The sequence below is a fragment of the Erythrolamprus reginae genome, chromosome 4 (assembly GCF_031021105.1).
Source record: "Erythrolamprus reginae isolate rEryReg1 chromosome 4, rEryReg1.hap1, whole genome shotgun sequence".
NCBI lineage: Eukaryota > Metazoa > Chordata > Lepidosauria > Squamata > Dipsadidae > Erythrolamprus > Erythrolamprus reginae.
The window spans coordinates 3,108,108-3,126,429 of record NC_091953.1 but is presented as its reverse complement, the minus strand read 5'-3'; the positions used below and the strand labels follow the sequence as shown (position 1 = coordinate 3,126,429).

General features: G+C 40.5%; 1 protein-coding gene across 1 annotated transcript in view; it reads left to right on the top strand.

Moving 5' to 3' along the window:
* Nucleotides 1-6,972: 6,972 nt before the first annotated feature.
* The window catches only part of P2RY2 (purinergic receptor P2Y2), a 38,254-nt gene continuing 26,904 nt past the window's right edge, over nucleotides 6,973-18,322 (top strand). Inside the window, exon 1 of the mRNA XM_070751614.1 lies at nucleotides 6,973-7,137. The gene's annotated coding sequence lies outside the window, so the exon portion shown is untranslated. The remainder of the gene's footprint in view (nucleotides 7,138-18,322) is intronic.

Genomic DNA, 18,322 nt, shown 5'->3' with positions numbered 1-18,322 from the left:
CATCTTTCAAACTGCAATTGTTTAAACCGCAAGTACAAAAGGAACCCATGCTTCCTTTTTCTTGGAAGAAACAACAACGTCCACACAATCACTTTAACTTCTGCAGGCTTGACACACACACACACACACACACCCCTAAAAAGTTTCGCACTCTTAAAGATATTATAACAAAGTATTGAATAGTTAAATTTACTAGACTGAATATATTATATAGTGATATTTGATAGATAAGTTTATTTCTTTTTTTTCAAATTAATTATAATTATATAACCGCTGGATAGTATTGAAAAGTTAAGGTTTTTATGTCAGCATATATTAAATAGAGATATTTTATTGATAAGTTTATTTTTCTGTATTGATCTAAATTAGAATTAGTTTCTTTTTTTCTGCATTAAGTAGACTTCTATATCGAGCGGAGCAATTGTAGCTCCTTTTTGTGTTAAATGTTATATGTCTTGTTCTGTCTTATATTTTAAAAAAATCAATAAAAATATGTTTTTTAAAAAATAGTTTCACACTCTCTATTGCAAAGGATTTTATTTTTGTTACACTTTTCCCCATTTTTCCTGCAATCTTGAGACATACACAAACACACACACACAAGCACACACAAGCACACGGTCTTTTATCCCTTGGCCCTGCAGATGTGCAAAAATCCAGGGTTGGGATTCCTTCCTCACTTTGCATGCCTGTTTTTGAAGACATTTGACAAAGTTTCTTCATCAACTAGATTTTTTTTAAATTTTAAAAATACTTTATTTGAACAGCTAAGATACAAACCATTAAAATACAAAACATCAATAAACCTACTGCAACCCAACAAGACCGACACAGACTTCAGAGGAGAATCAGAACTGCAGAAAAACAATTGCTGCCAACCTGCCTTCCATTGAGGACCTGTAGACTGCACGAGTCAAAAAGAGGGTGGGGAAAATATTGACTGACCCCTCACATCCTGGACACAAATTGTTTCAACTCCTACCCTCAAAACGTCGCTACAGAGCACTGCACACCAAGACAACTAGACACAAGAACAGTTTTTCCCCGAACGCCATCACTCTGCCAAACAAATAATTTCCTCAACACTGTCAGACTTTTTACTAAATCTGCACTTCTATTCTACTAGTTTTTCTCATCATTCCTTTCACCCATTTCCTCCCATGTTGACTGTATGACTGTAACTTGTTGCGTATATCCTAAGACTTTTATTAATATTGCTTCTTCATTGCTTATTTGACCCCTATGACAATCATTACGTGTCGTACCACATGATTCTTGACAAATGTATATTTTATTTTATGTACGCTGAGAGCATCTGCACCAAGACAAATTCCTTGTGTGTCCAATCACACTTGGCCAATAAAATTCTATTCTATTCTATTCTATAATCACACATGAGTATAGATGAAATAGTAGCAAGAAAGAAAAGAAAAAAAGGGGGGAGAGGGAAAGAAGGGAAAATAGGGGGGAGGAACAAGGGTAGCCAACTGTTATTATTGGCTCTAGTAGTTGAGCGAACTCTTTGTACGTTTTGTTGTAAATTTAATAAGTCCGATTTTCATAGGTATAGTTGTAAATTAAGTAGGGAGTTTTTCTGCTACTAGATTTTTTTAAAATTTGATTTTTGCTCTCCCCCCCCCCCCCCTGTGTGGAATGTGAAGAAGGCAGAAAAGTTTTGGAAAGTTTGCTTAAAGTTTGCTTTTCTTTGATTGGTGGGTGGGTGGGAAATATCCCACTCACTAAGAACCATCAAAGTGAATAACAAATATTATACACTGCTCAAAATAAATAAAGGGAACACTTATACAACACAATATAACTCCAAGTAAATCACATAACTTGTGTGAAATCCAACTGTCCACTTAGGAAGCAACACTGATTGACAATCAATTTCACCTGCTGTTGTGCACATTCAACTTTGTACAGAACAAAGTATTCAATGAGAATATTTCATTCATTCAGATCTAGGATGGGTTCTTTGAGGGTTCCCTTGATTTTTTTTGAGCAGTGTACATACATACATACAGTGTACATACATACATACATACATACATACATACATACATACATGCATACAAATATACATACATACATACATACATACATACATACATACATACATACATACATACATACACTTGCCTGGATACAAAGCTTTATTTTTTTGAGCAATATGTCTAAGTCAGGGGTCACCAAGCTTGACCACTTTATGACGTGTGGACTTCAACTCCCAGGATTCATCAACCAGTCATGAATGATAGAGTTGGAAGAGGCCAGAGGGGTCACCTTAGTCAGGGGTCTCCAAGCTTGACCACTTTAAGACTTGAGGACTTCAACTCCCAGAATTCATCAACCAGTCACGAATGATAGAGTTGGAAGAGGCCAGAAGGGTCACCTAAGTCAGGGGTCTCCAACCTTGGCTACTTTAAGACTTGAGGACATCAACTCCCAGAATTCCCCAGCCAGCCATAATGATAGAGTTGGAAGAGGCCAGAAGGGTCATTGGGAAAAGCATTTTTGGAAGAACTATGACCCAAATGATTGAGAATCTCCATTAACCAGGGGTCTCCAACCTTGGCCACTTTAAGACTGGAAGTCTACCTATCTTAAAACGGACAGGTTGAAAAATTAATAATGTAGGTCCTAAGTGTTCTGTCGGGCTCTCTGGTAGACTCCTCCCAAAAATTCACAGGTACAAATTTCGGACACACACACGTTTGAAAATTCAACACGATGTTCTTTATAATGGAAATTCACTTAAACCAAGCCCTCTTTTGGTATAGCAAAGAGCCCTCGTCTCCAAACAACCTGGTAATTTGTACAAGTCCCTTATCAGTTCTGTGATACTTAGCTTGCAGCTGTGAGACAATTCACAGTCCTTCTTCTTTCACAAAGTGACACACACTTTGCTCTGGTTTAGTTTCAAAGCGAGGGAAAATCAGCACACAAAAGGTCAAAGTCAGTAAAGCAGTCACGAAACACAACGATCAGATAATCCTCCACAATGGCCAAACCCACAGGCTGCTCTTTATAGCAGCCTCCCTAATGACCACAGCCCCACCCAACCACAGGTGGCCTCATTTTCTTTGATAATAATCTCTCCGTTGTTCCTGCCTATGCATCGCTCACTGCATGCGTGGCTGTATCATTAACTCTTGTTCCGAATCCAAGGAGGAGCTAGATAATGGATCTCCTTCTGAGCTGTCTGCCACATTCTCCTCCTCCCTGTCACTCATGTCTTCTTGGTCAGAGGAGCCTTCATCAGAAGAATCCACCGGGGGCAAAACAGGCCTGCAGCATGTGGATGTCTCTCCCACATCCACAGTCCTTGGGGCAGGAGCTGGGCCAGAGCTAACCACAACACTAAGGAAATTAATTCCCAGGATGGAATAACACACTGTCTTTGCGTAGTAAAGGTGTTGATACCAGTTTTAGGATGCCAACTTGCTAAAACACACAGAAGAGGTGGCTATTTTTAGCTGGCTTTATTCTTTGAACTCACCAAAAACAATATTTTTTCCTCGACTCTTAGAATTAATTGTTCCACGATTACAATTCCGAACACTGGGCTGGGCCGGATATGTTTTCAGGTAATCCCAGAGCTGACGTGACCCATTTCAACGCCTACATCACCTCCCTTGGAGACTGAAGGAATTCTCCAAACCAGTTTTTCCAGGACTTGTTACAGCAGGAGAGAGTCCTTAAAATAAACCAAAATTAAACTGGGAATACAAAGGTCTTTGCCCACCTATTTGCCATGCCAAATTTAGGAACGTTTGTCGATGTGTAATCATTCTGTAGGACGTAAAAAAAATGATTACAGTAAAAACAAGGAGAGACGCAAGCTGGGAGAAATTTCCTGACAGCGAGAACAATTAATCAGTGGAACTCCTTGCCTCTGGAAGTTGCGGTTGCTCCATCACGGGAGGATTTCAAGGAGAGACAGGGCAATCATTTGTCTGGTACAGGCTGAAGATGTCCAAACTTGGGAACTTTTAAGAGTTAAGTAAGGAACCTTCGCAAATTGCAGTTTTTCTTTCCAGAATGAGAAAACGTCTCAATCATTTGCAGTTGCTCCTTCCTGTTGGTTGGGGATGAGCTTGTCCTGTGCCAGTGAGGGCGAACTTTTTGGGTTCATGTGCCCACACCTCTTCCCCCTGACCTACACTGCCCCCCTATGTATGGGCACAGGCCTTTTTGAAGCCTGGTAGGTGAAAAAAAAAAACGCCCAAACTTCAATGCATATACCTTAAGGCAGAGGTCTTCAAACTTGGCAAGTTTAAGACTTGTGGACTTCAACTCCCAGAGTTCTCCAGCCAGCTATACACCCCCAGAGGCCCCTGCCCCACTATTTGAGAAACACTCGTCTAGAACACTGATTAATATGTTTGTGAGTGACATAGGGGAAGGTTTGGTAGGGAAGGTTTGCCTATTTGCCGATGACTCTAAAGTGTGTAATAGGGTTGATATTCCTGGAGGGGTCTGTAACAAGGCAAATGATTTAGCTTTACTAGATAAATGGTCAAAGCAATAGAAACTGCAGTTTAATGTTTCCAAATGTAAAATAATGAACTTGGAGAAAAGGAATCCTCAATCTGAGTATTGCATTGGCAGTTCTGTGTTAGCAAAAACTTCAGAAGAAAAGGATTTAGGGGTAGTGATTTCTGACAGTCTCAAAATGGGTGAACAGTGCAGTCAGGCGGTAGGGAAAGCAAGTAGGATGCTTGGCTGCATAGCTAGAGGTATAACAAGCAGGAAGAGGGAGATTATGATCCCGCTATATAGAGTGCTGGTGAGACCACATTTGGAATACTGTGTTCAGTTCTGGAGACCTCACTTACAAAAAGATATTGACAAAATTGAACGAGTCCAAAGACGGGCTACAAGAATGGTGGAAGGTCTTAAGCATAAAACGTATCAGGAAAGACTTCATGGACTCCATCTGTAGGACAGAAGGAAAAGGGGGGACATGATCGAAACATTTAAATATGTTAAAGGGTTAAATAAGGTTCAGGAGGGAAGTGTTTTTAATAGGAAAGTGAACCCAAGAACAAGGGGACACAATCTGAAGTTAGTTGGGGGAAAGATCAAAAGCAACATGAGAAAATATTATTTTACTGAAAGAGTAGTAGATGCTTGGAACAAACTTCCAGCAGACGTGGTAAATAAATCCACAATAACTGAATTTAAACATGCCTGGGATAAACATATATCCATCCTAAGATAAAATACAGAAAATAGTATAAGGGCAGACTAGATGGACCATGAAGTCTTTTTCTGCCCTCAGTCTTCTATGTTTCTATGTTTTGATGAAGGAGATGACTCTAGGCAATTCTTGATGTGGGAAAATAGCAATATAGCACTTAGACTTATCTACTGCTTCACGGTGCTTTTCCAGCCCTCTCTAAGCGGTTTGTAGAGTCAGCCTCTTGCCCCCAACAATCTGGGTCCACATTTGACCCACCTTGGAAGGATGGAAGGCTGAGTCAACTTGGAGCCTACTGAGATTCGATCTGCCAAACTGCTGGCAGCCGGGGATGAGCAGAAGTAGCTTGCAGTACTGCGCTCTAACCACTGCACCACCGAGCATCTTTTGAGTTGAAATAAGACAGGGGAAAGATCAGAAGCAACGTGAGAAAATATTATTTGACTGGAAGAGTCGTAGATGCTTGGAACAAACTTCCAGCAGATATGGTTGGTAAATCCACAGTCACTGAATTTAAGTTCAAGTTTAGGTTTAATTGGATTTGTATGCCGCTCCTCTCCAAGGACTCGTGGTGGCTCACAGCATATATAAAAGACATAACAATACAATAGATCAAATTAATACAATTAAAATCTTAAAAAATTTCTAAAACACTTTAAAAACATTCATTTATATTCATCCAATAAATTTACACTGATTACATCTGATTCCAGAGGGCCGGGCCACCACAGAGAAGGCTTTTCTCCTTTAGAAGAAAATGGACGGATGGATGGATGGATGAATAACTAAATAAATAAATAAATAAAGGCAGACTAGATGAACCAGGAGGTCTTTTTCTGCCGTCAATCTTTTAGTTTTATTTATTTATTTTGTCCAATACACAATAATCCACAATGAAGGTAATAGAGGAGACTTTCGAGGAAATAGAATTAGAGAAAGAATAGAAGAGAGAGTATAGGATAAAATAATCAATGAGAGAATAGAAGAAAGATATAGGGATAGAAGAGAAGATATAGGAGATATAGGAGAGAGAATAGGACAGGGGACGGAAGGCACTCTAGTGCACTCATGCACGCCCCTTACTGACCTCTTAGGAATCTGGAGAGGTCAACCGTGGACAGTCTAAGAGTAAAGTGTTGGGGGTTAGGAGTTGACACTATGGAGTCCGGCAATGAGTTCCACGCTTCAACAACTCTATTACTGAAGTTGTATATTTTACAGTCAAGTTTGGAGCGGTTAATATTGAGCTTGAATCTGTTGTGTGCTCTTGTGTTGTTGTGGTTGAAGCTGAAGTAGTTGTTGACAGGCAGGACGTTGCAGCATATAATCTTGTGGGCAATACTTAGATCATGTTTAAGGCTTTCTAGGCCCAGGATTGAAAGTCTAGTTTCATACGGTTTTCTGTTACGGGGGGAGGAATGCCGGGCTCTTCTGGTGAAGGATCTCTGGACATTTTCGAGGGTGTTAATGCCTTAGATGCGGTGTGTCAATTCCAGGCTTGGACAACTGGGGGCAGCGAGGAGTCGCTTTGGGCTTCCAAGGTCCTTTTTCTCTAACCAAGGCTTAAAAACTCCTGCTCAAAGTTTTCACCCAAAGACTTTCCCTTGGAGTTGAGCAGGCAGGGGGCAGAGCTGGCCAAGGGCCCTGTGCCCTCCCTTCTGGGCCATGCAGGCAAGGGTTGGCCCGGGGAGAGGCAGCACCGGGCACGCCTCCTCCTCCTCCTCCTTCCTCTTCTTCTCTTCTTTCACCACCACCACCAGTGTTGCGGTGGAGGCTGCAGTTTCCAGGCGGTTTTGGCTGGAGCAACAACTGGGGAAAGAAAGACGCCGGGAAGGTCCAGAGGAGGGAAATTGAAGTTGGGGGGGAGAGGCTGAAGATGGACCCCAAAGGGAGCCCAGCCACATGAGAGGCACCCCAGGAATCCTGGAAGGGTAAGTGGGGCTGAGGTGGTGTGTGTGTGTGTGTTGGGGAAGGGCTTGTGATGTGTACAGATTGTGGAATCAAACCGGGCGGTTTCGGTGATTTGCCTCTGGGCGCATTCCGGCAAACTCTGGGCACAGTTTCCTCTGATAGTAGCTGGGTTGTAAAGGTTGAAGCAGGGGAGGATGAGAACTCACAGAAGCTGGTGTATTTAAAGTAAGGGAAGGAGGAGGGGAAGGAGAGGGAAGTAAAAGAAAAGAAAAGAAAGAAAGAGAGAGAGAGAGAGAGAGAAGCAAGGAAGGGAAGGAGGGAGGGAAGAAAGAAAGAAGGAGGGAGGGAGATGAAAGGAAGGAAAGTGGGCCGGAGAAAGGGAGGAAAAAAGAAGGAAGGAAGGAAGGAAGGAAAGAAAGGAAAGAAAGAAAGAAGGTAGAGAGCAAGAGAAAGAACAGGGGAAGGATGGAGAGAGGAAGGAAGGAGAAAGGAAAGAAAGAAAAGAAAGAAGGGATGACACAAAGAAGAAAGCAAGGAAGGAGAGGGGAAAGGAAGAAAAGAAAGAGAGACAGACAGACAGAAAGAAAGAAAATACAGAAAGACAGAAAAAAACAAAGAAAAGAAAAACAGAAAGGAAGAGAGAGAAAGAAAAAACAGAGGGAGGGATGGAGAGAGGAAGGAAGGAGAAAGGAAAGGAAGAAAAGAAAGAAGGGATGACACAAAGGAGAAAGGAAGGAAGGAGAGGGGAAAGGAAGGAAGAAAAAGAAAAAGAAGGAAGGAAAGAGGAGAAAGGAAAAAAAGAAAGAATAGAGGGAGGAATGGAGAGAGGAAGGAAGGAGAAAGGAAAGGAAGAAAAGAAAGGAATGACACAAAGGAGAAAGGAAGGAAGGAGAGAGGAAAGGAAGGAAGAAAAAGAAAAAGAAGGAAGGAAAGAGGAGAAACAAAGAAAAGAAAGGCAGAAAGAAAGAAAGAAGAGAAAGAAAGAGAAAGAGAAAGAAAGAAAGAACAGAGGAAGGGATGCAGAGAGGAAGGAAGGAGACAGGAAAGGCTGAAAAGAAAGAAGGGATGACACAAAGGAGAAAGCAAGGAAGGAGAGAGGAAAGGAAGGAAGAAAAAGAAAAAGGAAGGAGAGAGAAGAAAGGAAGAAAAGAAGGAAGAGAGGGCAAAGGAAGGAGAGACAGGTGGCTGAACGAATGAAAGAAATCAAAAGAAGGAAATACAAATGTAAAGTAAACACTGGAATCTCTCTACTACACAACTTTCTTTCTTTCCCTTTCATCTGCTATTGTTTGGTAATCATCCAACCCAAATATCCTAATTTCGTTTTGTTTCCTGTTTCATGCCACACAATGGTATCTTGAGCAAGGGGGTCAGACTAGATGACCTCCAAGCTCCCTGCCAACTCTGTGAACTCTGTTATCCGTTTGAAATTTTATTCTGCTTCCTCCCCCCCATAGTTTACAGAAGTTAGTTTGTATATGTCTTTAGAACTGAGGTTTTTAGAATGTTAATGTTAGATTTCTTCTGTATGTTGTATTGCTTTGTTTTGAATCGTCCTGAGTCTCAGAAAGGCAGCATAGAAATGTAATAAATAAATAAGTACTAAGTAAGTACATAGATAGATAGATAGATAGATAGACAGACAGACAGACAGACAGACAGACAGACAGACAGACAGACAGATAATTAGATAGATCGATAGGTAGATAGACAGACAGATAGACAGATAGACAGATAGACAGATAGACAGATAGACAGATAGACAGATAGACAGATAGACAGACCGACAGACAGACAGACAGACAGACAGACAGACAGATAGATAGATAGATAGATAATCTCTCTATGTTTCTGACCACTCACTCACTCACCCTTCCTACTATTTTTACGGGTATAATTTTTTTTTTATTCTCTCCACCATAAAATAAAACAATATATAGTTATAAACACAACAACAATGCTTAAAACCAATCATAGTAATTGGATTTATTACGGAACATCGTTCTTGGATTGTATTTCCAGTGTGCCTTGTTTGCACAAGAAATCCCTTTGAAGTTTAAAAGGGGTTTTTTTTCTTCTCTTCTGTTGATAAAGAAAATTTATTTGCATTCTATTTTGTGTGTGTGTGTGTCTGCTTGGATTCATTAACCTGTTATTAAGGGCATGTGGCACACACCGGCAGAACAGAATCATAGAATCATAGAATCATAGAATCATAGAATCATAGAATCATAGAATCATAGAATCATAGAATCATAGAATCATAGAATCATAGAATCATAGAATCATAGAATCATAGAATCATAGAATCATAGAATCATAGAATCATAGAATCATAGAATCATAGAATCATAGAATCATAGAATCATAGAATCATAGAATCATAGAATCATAGAATCATCATAGAATCATAGAATCATAGAATCATAGAATCATAGAATCATAGAATCATAGAATCATAGAAACATAGAAACATAGAAACATAGAAGTCTGACGGCAGAAAAAGACCTCATGGTCCATCTAGTCTGCCCTTATACTATTTTCTGTATTTTATCTTAGGATGGATATATGTTTATCCCAGGCATGTTTAAATTCAGTTACTGTGGATTTATCTACCACATCTGCTGGAAGTTTGTTCCAAGGATCTACTACTCTTTCAGTAAAATAATATTTTCTCATGTTGCTTTTGATCTTTCCCCCAACTAACTTCAGATTGTGTCCCCTTGTTCTTGTGTTCACTTTCCTATTAAAAACACTTCCCTCCTGGACCTTATTTAACCCTTTAATATATTTAAATGTTTCGATCATGTCCCCCCTTTTCCTTCTGTCCTCCAGACTATACAGATTGAGTTCATGAAGTCTTTCCTGATACGTTTTATGCTTAAGACCTTCCACCATTCTTGTAGGCCGTCTTTGGACCCGTTCAATTTTGTCAATATCTTTTTGTAGGTGAAGTCTCCAGAACTGAACACAATATTCCAAATGTGGTCTCACCATCATTCTATATAGTGGGATCATAATCTCCCTCTTCCTGCTTGTTATACCTCTAGCTATGCAGCCAAGCATCCTACTTGCTTTCCCTACCGCCTGACTGCACTGTTCACCCATTTTGAGACTGTCAGAAATCACTACCCCTAAATCCTTTTCTTTTGAAGTATTTGCCAACACTGAACTGCCAATACAATACTCAGATTGAGGATTCCTTTTCCCCAAGTGCATTATTTTACATTTGGAAAGTTGGAAGAGTTGGAAGGGACCTCCAGGGTCATCGGGTCCAACCCCCTGCTCAATGCAGGATTCACTAAACCATCCCAGAAAGATGACTGTCCAGTCTCTGTTTGAAGACCTCCAGTGAAGGCGAGCCCACTACCTCCTGTGGCAAACTGTTCCACCGGTTTATCACCCTTACCGTTAGAAAGTTTTTTCTGATATCTCATCTAAATTGACTCCTCTCCATTGTTTCTAATCCTTCCCTGTGCTAATGAGAACAATGCTGATCCCTCTGCTCTGTGATAGCCTGTCCTGCCTGTCAGCGACCTACTTCAGCTTCAACCACAACAACACAAGAGCACACAACAGATTCAAACTTAATATTAACCGCTCCAAACTGGACTGTAAAAAATACGACTTTAGTAATCGAGTTGTCGAAGGGTGGAACTCATTACCGGACTCCGTAATGTCATCCCCTAACCCCCAACACTTGACCCTTAGACTGTCCACGGTTGACCTCTCCAGATTCCTAAGAGGTCAGTAAGGGGCGTGCATGAGTGCACTCGAGTGCCTTCCGTCCCCTGTCCTATTGTCTCTCCTATATCTCCTATATCTTTTCTTCTTCTTGCCTTTCGTAAACTCTTGAAAACCCACCTACTCTATGTCGCCAGGCATGGGGAAATTAATATACCTTAGCTGTTTTGTTTTAGGTATGGTGTGCTCGGGTTGTATGATTGTTTTTTAATAAGGGTTTTTAAAACTGTTTTAATATTGGATTTGTATATGATGTTTTGCTTGTTGTGAGCCGCTCCGAGTCCTCAGAGAGGGGCGGCATACAAATCTAATAAATAATAATAATAATAATAATAATAATAATAATAATAATAATAATAATTATTATTATTATTATTATTATTATTATTATTATTATTCTATTCCTATATCCTTTCTCTATTCTTCCATTGATATATTTTATCTCTATATCTTATTCCTATATCCTATATCTTTATTCCTATTTTTTATTCCTATATCTCTTCTATTCTTTTTCTGATATATTTTATTACAAGTATATCCTCTATAGCCTTCATTGTGTATTGGACTAATAACTAACTAACTAAATAAACAAATAAATAAATAAATCAGAACTGCAGAAAAAACAATTGCTGCCAACCTGCCTTCCATTGAGGACCTGTATACTGCACGAGTCAAAAAGAGGGCGGGGGAAATATTTACTGACCCCTCACATCCTGGACACAAATTGTCTACCCTCAAAACGTTGCTACAGAGCACTGCGCACCAAGACAACTAGACACAAGAACAGTTTTTTTCCGAACGCCATCACTCTGCTAAACAAATAATTCCCTCAACACTCTCAGACTTTCTACTAAATCTGCGCTTCTATTCTACCAGTTTTTCTCATCTTTCCTATCACCCATTTCCTCCCATGTTGACTGTATGACTGTAACCTGTTGCTTATATCCTAAGATTTTTATTGATATTGCTTCTTCATTGCTTATTTGACCCCTATGACAATCATTAAGTGCCGTACCACATGATTCTTGACAAATGTATATTTTATTTTATCTACGCTGAGAGCATATGCACCAAGACAAATTTCTTGTGTGTCCATTCACACTTGGCCAATAAAAAATTCTATTCTATTCTAAAAAAATAAATAAATAAATAAGTCAGTCTCCTCCCAGTCTTCTCCTTTGGAGACTAAACCTCCCTAGATCCTTTAACCATTCCTCATAGGACGTGGTTTCCAGACCACTCACCATCCTTGTAACTCTCCTTTGAACTTGTTCTAGTTTATCAATGTCCTTTTTAAATTGGGGCCCCCAGAACGGAACACAGCATTCCAAGTGTGGTCGTACCAAAGTACCAAAGAGGAATAATTATTTCACGTGAGCCAGATTCTTTCAAAAAAGCCTCATGTCCCAACTTCGCAGTTTTTCGTTTATCGCGGGTGGTCCTGAAAAGTAACCGAGAGATCACTGTATCTGTAACTGTCCATAATCTACAACAGCCTTTTCTAAAATATTCAACTTTTAAAGAATATTCAAGTTTTCCTGGACGATTTTAAAGAAAGAAATCAAAAATAAACCCACCCAATTTGCAAAGCGTTTTTTTAAAAATGATATTCCACTTAGGGTATTATTCGTATGTATTTTAGGGGTTGATGGATTTCACAGAAATCTCAAGTTTAGTGTGTAAACGGTTTGCTGGCAGGGTGAAGGTTTCGATAGCCAAATGTTTTAATGAGTGACATCTAATATTAGTCCTAACTAAATTAAGCCTCTTCTGCCGCCCGGAGTCATTCGGATGGTGTTGGATTTCATCGCATTTCCCATAACCCCCAATCAAAAGCCAAAGTACTGAATCAAAAACAACAGCTTGTAAAAACTTAGAAGTAGACAGGCTTAAATCCATGGGAGAAAAGCATTTGCCGTATTTAGAAGCAGTCCTTGACTTATCACCATAATGGTGCTTTTGGAGGGACCCAGGGGAAAAGCCTTCTCTGTGGTGGCCCCGGCCCTCTGGAACCAACTCCCCCTGGAGATAAGAACTGCCCCCACCCTCCTTGCCTTTCGTAAACTTTTGAAAACTCATCTATGTCGCCAGGCACGGGGAAATTAATATACCCTCAGCTATTATAATTTATGTATGGTTTGTTTGAGTTGCATGACTATAAGGAGAAGGAGAAGGAGAAGGAGAAGGAGAAGGAGAAGGAGAAGAAGAATTGAAGAGGAGAGGAAGGAAGAAGAGGAGGAAGAAGAAGAGGGGGAGGAGGAGGAGGAGGAGAAGAAGAAGAAGAAGAAGAAGAAGAAGAAGAAGAATTGAAGAGGAGAGGAAGGAAGAAGAGGAGGAAGAAGAAGTGGAGGAGGAGGAGAAGGAGAAGGAGAAGGAGAAGAAGAAGAAGAAGAAGAAGAAGAAGAAGAAGAAGAAGAATAAGAAGAATAAGAAGAATAAGAAGAAGAATTGAAGAGGAGAGGAAGGAAGAAGAGGAGGAAGAAGAAGAGGAGGAGGAGGAGGAGGAGGAGGAGAAGGAGAAGAAGAAGAAGAATTGAAGAGGAGAGGAAGGAAGAAGAGGAGGAAGAAGAAGTGGAGAAGGAGAAGAAGGAGGAGGAGAAGGAGAAGGAGAAGAAGAAGAAGAAGAAGAAGAAGAAGAAGAAGAAGAAGAAGAATTGAAGAGGAGAGGAGAGGAAGGAAGAAGAGGAGGAAGAAGAAGTGGAGGAGGAGGAGAAGAAGGAGAAGAAGAAGGAGGAGGAGGAGAAGGAGAAGAAGAAGAATTGAAGAGGAGAGGAAGGAAGAAGGAGAAGAAGAAGGAGGAGGAGGAGAAGGAGAAGAAGAAGAAGAAGAATTGAAGAGGAGAGGAAGGAAGAAGAGGAGGAAGAAGAAGTGGAGGAGGAGGAGGAGGAGAAGAAGAAGAAGAAGAAGAAAGAAAGAAACAAGAAGAGGAAGGAGGAAGAGGAGGAAGAAGGAGGAGGAGGAGGAGAAAAAGGAGGAGGAGGAAGAAGAAGAAGAAGAAGAAGAAGAAGAAGAAGAAGAAGAAGAAGAAGAAGAAGAAGAAACAGACAGTAATACAAACCCTTTTCAGGCGATTAGAGCCCAGGTAGAACCCACAATATTATTCATACAACCTTGGCTAACACCCAAGCACCTCCGAAGTCTTTCTCTGTGGTGTGAAGGTTACATCGTTGTGTGATGGCACATAAATTACATTCCTGACTGAATTGGGTAATACCCAGACAGCCCTCTATGATTATTTAAATTTAGAATTAATTGTCTTGTTTGCTTAACATGCTACCTACCAAGGGTTGTAGCAGCACCCGGAAATTTGCAAGTCTCTATGTTCACTGAGATTCCCCCCTGATCTCTCCAAACATTTCCGTATAACTCCATGGATCATACACTCCATCTTTCTACACCCCCGAGGATCGGGGTCAGGCAGATGTGGTTGTTTGATTAAGTAAAAAGTATTTACTGTATTTACTTACTTGCTTGCTTGCTTACTAATTTATTGGATTTGTAGGCCGCCCCTCTCCATGGACTCAGGGTGGCTAACAACAGTGATAAAAACAGCATGTAACAATCCAATACTAAAACAACTAAAAAACCCTTATTTGTAAAACCAAACATCCCTACAAACAAACATACCATGCATAAATTGTAGAGGCCTAGGGGGAAAGAATATCTCAGTTCCCCCATGCCTGATGACAGAGGTGGGTTTTAAGGAGCTTACGAAAGGCGAGGAGGGTGGGGGCAATTCTAATCTCTGGGGGGAGTTGGTTCCAGAGGGCCGGGGCTGCCACAGAGAAGGCTCTTAAAATTTATTCATTCATTCATTCATTCATTCATTCATTTATTTATTTATTTATTGTATAGGCTGCTCATCTCGCTATCAAGTGACTGGGCACCTTATCAGATAAAAACAAAAACACCACGGTGATAAAACATGAATGAAATGGATGGAAATTAACACAGGCACCTTCTCACACATTCTACACATTGTTGTTGGTCCGTGAAGACAGAAGTGAACGAGCAGGATGTTGTGCAAAATGGGGCAATTACGGGAACTTTAATCATTTCTTGCAAACATGAGGACTGTCATGGTCACAAGGCTCCAATTCCAATCAATCAAGAGCTCTAAAAGAAACAACACCAAAACATACCAAGGCATATATGTGGATTTTCAAAGTGCATTTGGCATTGCGATACTTGTCTCCACATGTAGCCATAACTTAAATCAATCAATTAATACCATTTTTGGAACAGGCTTCTAGAGTTGGAAGACATGCTTCAGATTGTCTTTTTTTTTTAAATTTATTTTTTTAAAACAATAACCCTTTGAGGAAATTTAGCCTGGCCCCATTTTCTTAAGGCAGGAATCCACATTTGAATCTATTACATTTGAATCTATGGGTGAGCAGTGTGGTCGGGCAGTAGGAAAAGCAAGTAGGATGCTTGGCTGCATAGCTAGAGGTATAACAAGCAGGAAGAGGGAGATTGTGATCCCCTTATATAGAGCGCTGGTGAGACCACATTTGGAATACTGTGTCCAGTTCTGGAGACCTCACCTACAAAAAGATATGGATAAAATTGACCTGCTACAAAAAAGATGGAAGGTCTTAAGCGTAAAACGTATCAGGAAAGACTTAATGAACTCCATCTGTATAGTCTGGAGGACAGAAGGAAAAGGGGGGACATGATCGAAACATTTAAATATGATATAGGGTTAAATAAGGTCCAGGAGGGAAGTGTTTTTCATAGGAAAGTGAACCCAAGAGCAAGGGGGCACAATCTGAAGTTAGTTGGGGGAAAGATCAAAAGCAACGTGAGGAAATATTATTTCACTGAAAGAGTAGTAGATCCTTGGAACAAACTTCCAGCAGACGTGGTTGGTAAATCCACAGTAACTGAATTTAAACATGCCTGGGATAAACATATATCCATCCTAAGATAAAACACAGGAAATAGTATAAGGGCAGACTAGATGGACCATGAGGTCTTTTTCTGCTGTCAGTCTTCTATGTTTCTATGTTTCTCTTGTGTTGCTGCGGTTGAAGGTGAAGTAGCCCTTAACAGGAAGGACATTTTGGTTTATGATTTTATGAACTAAATTTCGACCGGATCGGAGGCGACGCAGTTGTGAATTGTCCAATCCCAGTATTTCAAGTTTGGTAGAATAAGGTTGAGAGCAGAGGAGTGCCTAAGGCGGGACTAGAACTCACCGTCTCCTGGTGGACTGGCCTCAAAGTCACCCAGCCGGCTTTTGAGCCTAACAATCCTGGCAAAAACATTGTAAAAATTGGAGGCAACTCACTTAACAAGCATCCTCCTGCTTTTAATATGAATTCCAGCCCCAATTATAGCTGTAGGACTCCTGTGTGGTTTTTCGGCATACTATAGCTTCATTGGTAGAGTTTTATTTCTCCGTTGAAGCGACAGCGAATATCCAAACCGCAAATATCCAATTCTGCATTCTCCCCTTATTTTATTTATTTATTTATTTATTTTGCCCAATACACAATGAAAGGTATAGATGATATACTCGTAGTAAAATATATCAGAGAAGGAATAGAAGAGATACAGGAATAAAATATAGGAATAAAGATATAGGATATAGGATTATATATAATTATATATATAATTCTGCTGCACGAATCCCAGTGACCAGTTAGGTCCCACAGAGTGGATCTTCTCCGGGTCCCATCAACCAAACAATGTCGCTTGGCGGGACCCAGGGGAAGAGCCTTCTCTGTGGAGGCCCCAGCCCTCTGGAACCAACTCCCCCCAGAGATTAGAATCGCCCCCACCCTCCTTGCCTTTCGTAAGCTACTTAAAACCCACCTCTGCCGTCAGGCATGGGGGAATTGAGATCCTCTTTCCCCCTAGGCCTTTACAATTCTATGTATGGTATGTATGTATGTATGTTTGGTTTTTATATTAATGGGTTTTTAATCGTTCTTAGTATTGAATTACTATTGTACACTGTTTTATTGTTGCTGTTAGCCGCCCCGAGTCTCCGGAGAGGGGCGGCATACCAATCCAATAAATAAATGAATGAATGAATGAATGAATGAATGAATAAATAAATAAATAAATGAATAAATTAAAAAAAAATATCAATGAAAAAATAGAGAAAAGATATAGGAGATATAGGAGAGACAATAGGACAGGGGACAGAAGGCACTCTAGTGCACTTGTACTCGACCCTTACTGACCTCTTAGGAATCTGGAGAGGTCAACCGTGGATAATCTAAGGGTAAAGTGTTTGGGGTTTGGGAATGACACTATGGAGTCCGGTAATGAGTTCCACGCTTCGACAACTCGATTACTAAAGTTGTACTTTTTACAGTCAAGTTTGGAGCGGTTAATATTAAGCTTGAATCTGTTGTGTGCTCTTGTGTTGTTGTGATTGAAGCTGAAGTAGTCGTTGAAAGGCAGGACGTTGCAGCATATGATCTTGTGGGCAATACTTAGATCATGTTTAAGGCGTTATAGTTGTAAACTTTCTAGATTCAGGATTGTAAGTCTAGTTTCGTAGGGTATTTCGTTTCAAGTGGAGGAGTGAAGGGCTCTTCTGGTGAAGTATCTTTGGACGTTTTTGAGGGTGTTGATGTCTGAGATGCGATATGGGTTCCAAACAGATGAGCTGTATTCGAGGATGGGTCTGGCAAAAGTTTTGTAAGCTCTGGTAAGTAGTGTGAGATTGCCGTAGCTGAAGCTACGTAGGATTAGGTAGCTTTTAATTTTAATTTTCTGCCTAGCAGACCCACTGCGGTTTGGAAAGCCGAGATTTGCATCGCAATTCCAAATTGGGCTGCCCCGGTTTTTCTTCCGCCAAGCTTAACTGGGCTTTTGGCTGTTTGATCCACCTGTTTTTTCCGCTACCACTGACGTCCGAGGGGTCACCCCGTGGCAAGGCCTGACCTTTCCAGCAGTCGGCCTTTTGTTCTCGGAGGATTGGAGCCGGGCCGTTGAACAATAAGCTCTGGAATCGACAGAGGCTCTTCGGAATTCGGCATTATCACATTTCATGAGGACCTGGGCAGGATAAATGTCTTACACCTGCCTTCCATCTCCAAGCCGTTTAAATCTAGGGGGGAAAAACAACAACCTATGTTTCCACCTCTGCAAATGTAAGCTGAGTGGACTACAACTCCCAGAATTCCCCAGCCAAAGTTATTCTCATTCCTACTTCAGATTTTCTCCATCTCAGCAAATTTAAGCCAGATGGGGAATTCTGGGAGTTATAGTCCACCCAGCATAAAGTTTCTGAGGAAACGAAATACTGCTATGGGATCTGGAGTCAGAGCGGCTGGGAATTCTGGGAGTTATAATAATAATAATAATAATAATAATAATAATAATAATAATAATAATAATTTATTGGATTTGTATGCCATCCCTCTCCGTAGACTCGGGGCGGCTAACAACAATGAAAAAAACAGCATGTAACAATCCAATAATATAACAACTAAAAACACT